This window comes from Neoarius graeffei, chromosome 25, assembly GCF_027579695.1.
Source record: "Neoarius graeffei isolate fNeoGra1 chromosome 25, fNeoGra1.pri, whole genome shotgun sequence".
Taxonomy (NCBI): Eukaryota; Metazoa; Chordata; class Actinopteri; order Siluriformes; family Ariidae; genus Neoarius; species Neoarius graeffei.
In genome coordinates, this window is record NC_083593.1 from 17010195 (window position 1) to 17018654 (window position 8460).

The following is an 8460-nucleotide window of genomic DNA, read 5'->3' on the forward strand; positions in this document are numbered from 1 at the left end:
CTACGTGATGCAAGTGCAAGTGATGTCAAAGCAAAATAGAAACTCGGATGTCGGCCATGTTGGTGGATATACAAATGTGGGGTCAAGTGACATTCCATACAAAACATAGTCATGCATGAGAAACTCTGTTTTTCCACTGCTTTAAACATTCTTTTAGCTATGCCATATCTTTGTGCTGTATATGGTTATGGTCACAACAGTACTCGTGGCCGTGGCACATTCTGATTTTTTTTAATTCCATCTGTGATTCAGAAAGAGGGCAAGGAAACTCTGAGGCTTAGTGCAGAGACGAGACGAGCACGACTGAACAACATCGGCAGGGCTGATCTAACAGAGGCTAAAACCAAAACAGCTCGTGTTTGCAGTAATCATTTTATCTCAGGTGAGATTCAAAAGCTTTCTCGATAATTTCATGGAAGAATTTTATTTCGTGTTGCTAGAATTTTGCTATAAAATGAGCGTTCTCTTGTTATGGTTCACTTGGTCATTGTTATAATTTTAACACATGTATTACATTTTGCTTCTAGGAGCTCCAGAAAAATTATATGATAGAAACAATCCAGACTGGGGACCCACTCAGAAAATGGGCTATGCTTTGTCCAAGGTCAGACTTGATTCTTCGGCAGCCAAACCAGATAGAACGCGATATCTGGGTACTCGATGGTCAGTAGAAGCGTTTTATTTTCAGAAAAGTCTGACTTTTTAAAATAATATGGGTCAAAACCACACACATCTATCTTCTCTTTGTATTGAATCTTCACTTGACCATTCAAATCGTGGTAATACTGAGAAAATTCAGCATTGTTTACAGACACGCTTTCAGCAGCTGCCATCCTAGTGGCTTTGTAGATCCACCATCTTGGCGGACGCTCATGACGTAGCACATTTTGATCACATGGTTGCAAGTCATCTATATGCTGTATTTTATTGCTAGAGATGTTTAAGGTTGAGCTAATTTTAATATATATATATTTATATGTGTGTGTGTGTGTGTGTGTGTGTGTGTGTGTGTGTGTGTGTGTGTGTGTGTGTGTGAAACATGTATCTCTAAAAAGTTAGCTTTTCTTGAGCTCAGAAAAATGACATTGTTTTCATCTTCGTGACAATGAATTTTCCTGCTAATAAAAATGTAAACTGAAAAGTAATTAGTAACTAAAAGTGTCAGACAAACATAGTGGAATATTTGCCTCTGCAATATAGGCTGTGGAGTAGAAGTATAAAGTTGCACAACATAGAAATATGCAAGTAAAGTACAAGTACCTCAAATCTGTACTTTACATTCCACCACTGACCTGCACACAATGCTGTCACTGTTTGCAATGTATTCTCACTGCTGCCACTCTTTGAACCAGGTGACCTTGCAGGAGCAAGTGAAGATCTCCCTGGTGAATTTTCAAACAAGGAATGCATAATTCTCTGGTAGTCTGAAGGACAGTGCGCCTGCCTTTTGAGTTGCCTCAGGAGACAGGGAAGGAAGAGTAGTACTACCAAATGGCAAATGGGATGGGATGGGCTGCTCTCTCTCTCTCTCTCTGTTTTGAAAAGTAATCAAATATACACTTTTGTGGTTCAAGCCGCTACCCAAATTTGACCCCACTTAGCTAACATCAAAAGTTCCAACATTTGATGTCTACATGAGGCTTATCATTTTCTTTTTTAAGATTTTTTTGGGTCTTTTTTCACCTTTATTGGATAGGACAGTGTAGAGACAAGAAACGAGCAGGAGAGAGAGATGGGGAGGGATCAGGAAATGACCTCAGGTCAGAATCGAACCCAGGCCCACGGGTTTATGGTATGGCACCTTATCCACCTGAGCCACGACGCCCCCAGGCTTATCATTTTTGACAAATCACATCACTAGGCTATGAAAGCATATATTCCTTATGTTGTAAATAAACATAAAAGACAGAACTGAAAGGCAGACAAATTTAAGCATCCATTCTGGTGGTGTAGTGGTTAGCACTGTTGCCTCACAGCAAGAAGGTTCTGGGTTTGAACCCAGTGGCCGACAGGGGCCTTTCTGTGTGAAGTTTGCATGTTCTCCCCGTGTCTGCGTGGGTTTCCTCCGGGTGCTCCAGTTTCCCCCATGGTTCAAAGACATGTGGTTAGGTTAACGTGGAGTGACCTTGGACTGAAGTGCCCTTGAGCAAGGCACCTAACTCCCAACTGCTCCCCGGGCACTATAGCATAGCTGCCCACTGCTCTGGGTATGTGTGTGTGCTCATTGTTCACTTGTGTGTGTGCATGTGTGTGTTCACTGCATCAGATGGATTAAATGCAGAGGATGAATTTCACTGTGCGTGAGTGTGCATGTAACAAATAAAGACTTCCATCCATCCATTATCCATAACCACTTATCCTGTGCAGGGTCGCGGGCAAGCTGGAGCCTATCCCAGCTCATTATGGGCAAGAGGCGGGGTACATTCTGGACAAGTCGCCAGATCATCGCAGGGCTGACACATAAAGACAAACAACCATTCACACTCATATCCACATCTACGGTCAATTTAGAGCCACCAATTAGCCTAACCTGCATGTCTTTGGACTGTGGGGGAAACTGGAGCACCCAGAGGAAACCCACACAGACATGGGGAGAACATGCAAACTCCTCACAGAAAGGCTGCCGTTAGCCACTGGGCTCAAACCCAGGACCTTCTTGCTGTGAGGCGACAGTGCTTACCACTACACCACCGTGCTGCCAGCATATGCTGTATCTTCAGGAATCAATTGCTCATTCACTCTTATAGGTATATTATGAAAATAAAATTTGTTTGTGCTTGTGTCTAGACTGTTTTCATTTATATTTTGTTGATTGATATTGGGTCATAACTTTGCCTGTGATGATCATGTCTGGAGATGCTTTGAATCCTGCCTTGGGGAATCATAGATTTATTTATTTTAGACAAATCTAATTTTTTAAGCATCTGTCTGTCTTCTTCCATTGTTGTCCTCTGAATCTTTCCTTAGCTACTCTCTTTAGCAGGTCTGGTCCAGTAAACAGCAGCTTATAGGCCAGAAAAAAAAGCCATGAGTGCTTCTGCTGCACCATCTGTCCATACATTATTGCTGCTCAATTGCACATCTGTCATACTTACAAAGCTTTCCAAACCATTAAACTCTGTGTAATTATAGCTTTTCTTCTATTATTTTTAAGTGTCTTAAGTATTACACAAGAAAAATAGACAATCTTCATGTTCTAACTTTGAATGCAATTACTGTAGATATTGCCAATGGGTGATTCTTACACCTGTAAAATGTTTTGCTCTTATTAATGTCTGTCATATTTATAATATTTAAAATGGCCAACATGGGTGATTACACATTACAATGTTATTTTAAATAAACTTTGCCTGGATGGTTGTATCATCATCATCATCATCATCTAGAATGAGATTAGCTGTTTTCAAGGAATACTTTGTTTTTTCTTGGTGGATGATGGATACCTGCTAATCAAATTGAAATTAAACCAGGTCACATGATGGAAAAATTCTATCTTTGAGACAATAATGGTGGTGTAGTATAAACCCCTGTAATTGTCTTGATATTGTGATGATGGTGTTCTGCTTCTGCAAATAGACGTGACAGAGAGAAATCTCAAAATGCAGAGTGAAAGAGATTTGCAAAGACAGTTTAGAGATGCTTTACTGGAAGGTTTTGACAGTAAGCTCAGGAGAAAAGCTTTAGGTGGGGGGAAAAGCTTGGTCTATGAATCATCAGGCTGATTATCAAAATTACTGGAGCACTCCCAGGAGAGAGAATTAGGCAAATCCTTCCAAAAATGTACAATGAGATTAGTAAGGAAGTCATCAGACCAACTGATAGAAGCTTAGGGGAGAGCAGGGAGACTTGGGACAAGTTTTCAGCTTTTGTAGATTCTATGAAATTCTTTGCAGGTAGCGTCACATTCATATTGCATGAGAGAGTATTTACTCTACCCTCTTACCACAACATTAGTTTCTCAGCTTGTCACATATACTGGCCTTCAGGCTTCACTTTTTCTGTCATCATTTTTTGCGAGGAGACACTGAGGGGAGAAATGGGACATTATGTTGGGAGACTTGGGAGAGAGTGGGCAGACACAGAACAAAAATAAAATGCCTAGGCCGACATGCTTAATTTTTATTTATTTTCAAATCTTGTAACATATGAACTATATGAACACACATCACTGGTACAGCTATAGAAAAATGTCAGTTTACCCCAAACTGATGAGACAAAACAGATCCATTCTCAAGACGGAATGAAATAAGCTTAATCCTCATGTAGGTACACGCCCCCATTATTAACAACATTTTTAAACAGTTTTATATTTGTAAATAACAAGAAAAAACCTGTAACATGATGAACTGTCCCAACTCTCCCCATCTGGCCATTTTGAAAAAAAAATCCTTTAATATTTTTCCCCAGAATTTAAGTTTAATAAATAATACTATATAGTAACTCTAGACTACATACTTTAATTCCTAACAAATTCTGAATTCACCACCATAGATTACACCATAGAGTGGAAGTGGATTGCAGTGTTCAAATCTTTGCAGTTTGAACATTCTTGGGCCATGAATGCAACGTAAATCTACCTTCTGTTGTGTTGCTGCACCCGCCAGCAACACATCTACATGGCATGGTGATAAATTAGCTCAAAATGGAAGATTGAAGTTGCAGTTAGCGCCGTGTTTTAGTATAGCAAAAATGGTGATGAGACTGATAGCCTTACCGTGGTGATGTCACAGATGTCAAGGTCATTCACTCAGACCACTACCTATAAGAATCATTTTAATCATAAAAATTACGACATTAGATTTATTGTTAACGCTTAAAACTATTCCTATGCCATTCTTGAGGTCTTAAGGCATTTATAAACAAAAAGTGAGGTCATGGTTCTGTGTATCTCCTTTAAGGGGAGAAATGTCCATTCAGCCATCTATTATCCACAACTGCTTATCCTGTGCAAGGTCGCGGACAAGCTGGAGCCTATCCCAACTGACTATGGGCGAGAGGTGGGGTACACCCTGGACAAGTTGCCAGATCATTGCAGGGAGAGAAAATGTAGTCAAACAATACAATTGAGCCAATTTGAATTCTTTCTTTTTTTCTGGCAAAACTTTCTTTTGTCTTATGTAACCATCCTCTCTTATCTAATGCAATTAAACTTTGCAGACTTTTTATTAAGTCAACAAAAATATGTGTATTTTCAGTAACAACTCCCTTATTTTCTTTGCCTGCATGTTGTAGGTAACACAGTCCGTCTAAGAACTACAACTCCCATCAACTAACTTCCGTGTTGACCTACGTCACGCTTGGGCGGGATTTCCTACGTCACATCCTCCAGGAAGCCATAAGTAACCCGGAAACTCCCAGCTTGCTCTCTCTCTTGTCTTGGATTTCAAGCCGTCCAGACACAAAGAGATACCCTGCACCAGAAAACCCAAGAAAAGACGTCTTTCTTGCAAGATCCACGATTTAGCGCAATTTCTTTGTTTACCACTGGCCACGGTAAAAATCCAGAATCGTGCAATTTTAAACTCAGATTGAGTTATAACCGGTTTTCATTTGTTCATTATAAGTACGTACAACTGCAGCCCAAAGCAGTTAATTAAAGTTAGAAGCGACCGGATTCCTTCTAATTAAAAGCGCTGTGCACATTGTTTGATCAGAGACTTCTTTTCATCACAAACGACCACGCGTCGGACCAAGAAATTCTCTGCACTTCACGGAGGCCTCCACAACTGTGAAACTCCAAAAGTCTTGGAACATCTTCTCATAATCTTGCGTAGAGGCGAGATACTGAAGCAAGATTGGCATTTTTGGGCAAGCTAGTCTTAGGAATCAGCTTTATTAGGTAGTGTGAATTTAAACTCAGGAACTGTTTAAGTGTGCACACTGATTTTGTGTTCCATCATTGTTCTATGTTCTCTCAGTTGTTTTGTGTTTAATAGATAGGTTTTGCATGCTTCTTCTATTCCTTCCTAACACTCTTAATTTCATTCTTACACATATTTTGACCTCATCAAGATTTCAGTGGATTTAGTAATGTTATGAGCTAGTGGGTTAGCTACCGGCTAATTCTTTGTTCTACCTAGGAACACGTGGTCACATTCACCTAGAGTTAATTCTTTTTGTTTAGGCCACAGGCCTCACAACACACCTTAGCTAGCAAACCAGAGCTAACTCTTTTGTTCCCACCACGTGGTCACACTCATCCAGAGTTAATTCTTTTGTCTAGGCCACAGGCCTCATGACACACCTTAGCTAGCAACACAAGGCTAATCTTTATCTCCACACCTGGCCACACACACACAAACACATCTTAGCTAGCAACCAAAGCTAACTCTTTTGTACTACTTAGAAACACGTGGTCACCTCCCCCACACACAAACACACGCTCATCAAGTATATGACCATATCATATTTGAATGTATTTCAATTGCTAATATTTGATTTTTTATCATACACACACACACGCACGCATACACACACGCTCAAGTATATGACCATATCATATTTGTATATAATGATTCCAACTGCTATTATTCATTTTTATCTTTGTTATAATAAATTCAATTATTATTGAAACTGTGTGTTTATTTGTTGTACCGATATTTTTGAAGTACCCAATCTCAAAGAATTCCAAGGTGCATATGAGTTGTGTAATATGGTAAGTGATCATAATAATTCGGAATATACCATAATTTAGCTGTTTGGTAATTTATTATTAAGCACCAAAATTAATGGTATTAATTAATGAGACTGATTCAATGAGACTGATTTAATGAGATTAATTAATGAGATTGATCACTTAATTACCAACTGCACCTACAATGTCATTTCTCTTTCTTACCTTTTCTATATTGTGCTAATTTATGTGTGCCTTGAGTTAAACTCCTATCTGCAAGAGTATGGAGAATGGCTACAGACACACAAATCAGCATAAGAGAATGGCAAGCTCACATTCATCTTAAAAGGCATGCTAGCTGAGTCGATGGAGGGCAAATGGTTGGTGTATTTGAAGTCAAAGAGACACTGAAACACTAAGGTGGGGTTTACATTAGACCGTATCAGCGGATCATCAGATTAACGTTTTTAAAAACGATTAGCGTGCACACAGCAACGCCAATACATGATTCGCGTGCACACAGCAACGCCAATACACGGATACGCTAATCACATGACTAATTCGTCACGTAAGTTGAAATGTGTCAGTGCGGCTCATCGCTTCCTCCTCAGCGGCTGCGCTCCAAATCACTCCGCCCTGAACAGCGAGTGCCCTCTAGAGGGTGTGCAGTCCGGCCCTGCGCAGCTCACAGAGCGCGCGAGTGTAGTGCACGAGCAGTGATTCGGGACTGAGCCACTGTGCGCAAGTCACTTACCACTTGCAAGTGGAAGGATGGCAAGCCTAAAGACCATCATAACTACACAATGGGCAGTATTTGCATCAGTATTTGCAGTATTTTCATACTTTTATACTCTTTAATGAAAGGTGATACAAGGCGGAAGTCTGCGCCGTTTTTCAGCAGTCGCGTCACATGACCAACGCCAGCGAATCAGGAAGGTGGATGTCACAGTGACGTTGTCCAATGACGACGCCAGCTAGAGCTCAGCACAGCATATCCGCGTATCCGCGTATTCTCAATGTTTACACAGCACCGGATCAGACACGATCTGGATTGAATACGTGGACCCTGGCGGATTCCCGTTTCCCGGCGTTTTAATGTAAACGGACAGTGCATCTGCGAAGAAAACGAGACAGATACAGTCTAATGTAAACTTGGCCTTAAGCTGTACAGTGGTGCTTGAAAGTTTGTGAACCCTTTCGAATTTTCTATATTTCTGCATAAAGAAATAAAAATCTTAAAAATGTGGTGTGCATTAGTATTCAGCCCCCCTGCGTCAATACTTTGTAGAGCCACCTTTTGCTGCAATTACAGCTGCAAGTCTTTTGTGGTATGTCTCTACCAGCTTTGCACATCTAGACACTGAAATTTTTTGCCCATTCTTCTTTGCAAAATAGCTCAAGCTCAGCCAGATTGGATGGAGAGCATCTGTGAACAGCAATTTTCAAGTCTTGCCACAGATACTCAATGGGATTTAGGTCTGGACTTTGACTGGGCCATTCTAACACATGAATATTCTTTGATCTAAACCATTCCATTGTAGCTCTGTCTATATGTTTATGCTCATTGTCTTGCTGGAAGGTGAATCTCCTTTCCAGTCTCAAGTCTTTTGCAGCCTCCAACAGGTTTCCTTCCAGGATTGCCCTGTATTTAGCTCCATCCATCTTCCCATCAACTCTGACCAGCTTCCCTGTCCCTGCTGAAGAAAAGCATCCCCATAGCATGATGCTGCCACCACCATGTTTCACAGTGGGGATGGTTTGTGCAGGGTGATGAGCAGTGTTAGTTTTCCGCCACACATAGCACTATGCATTTAGGCCAAAAAGTTCAACTTTGGTCTCATCTGATC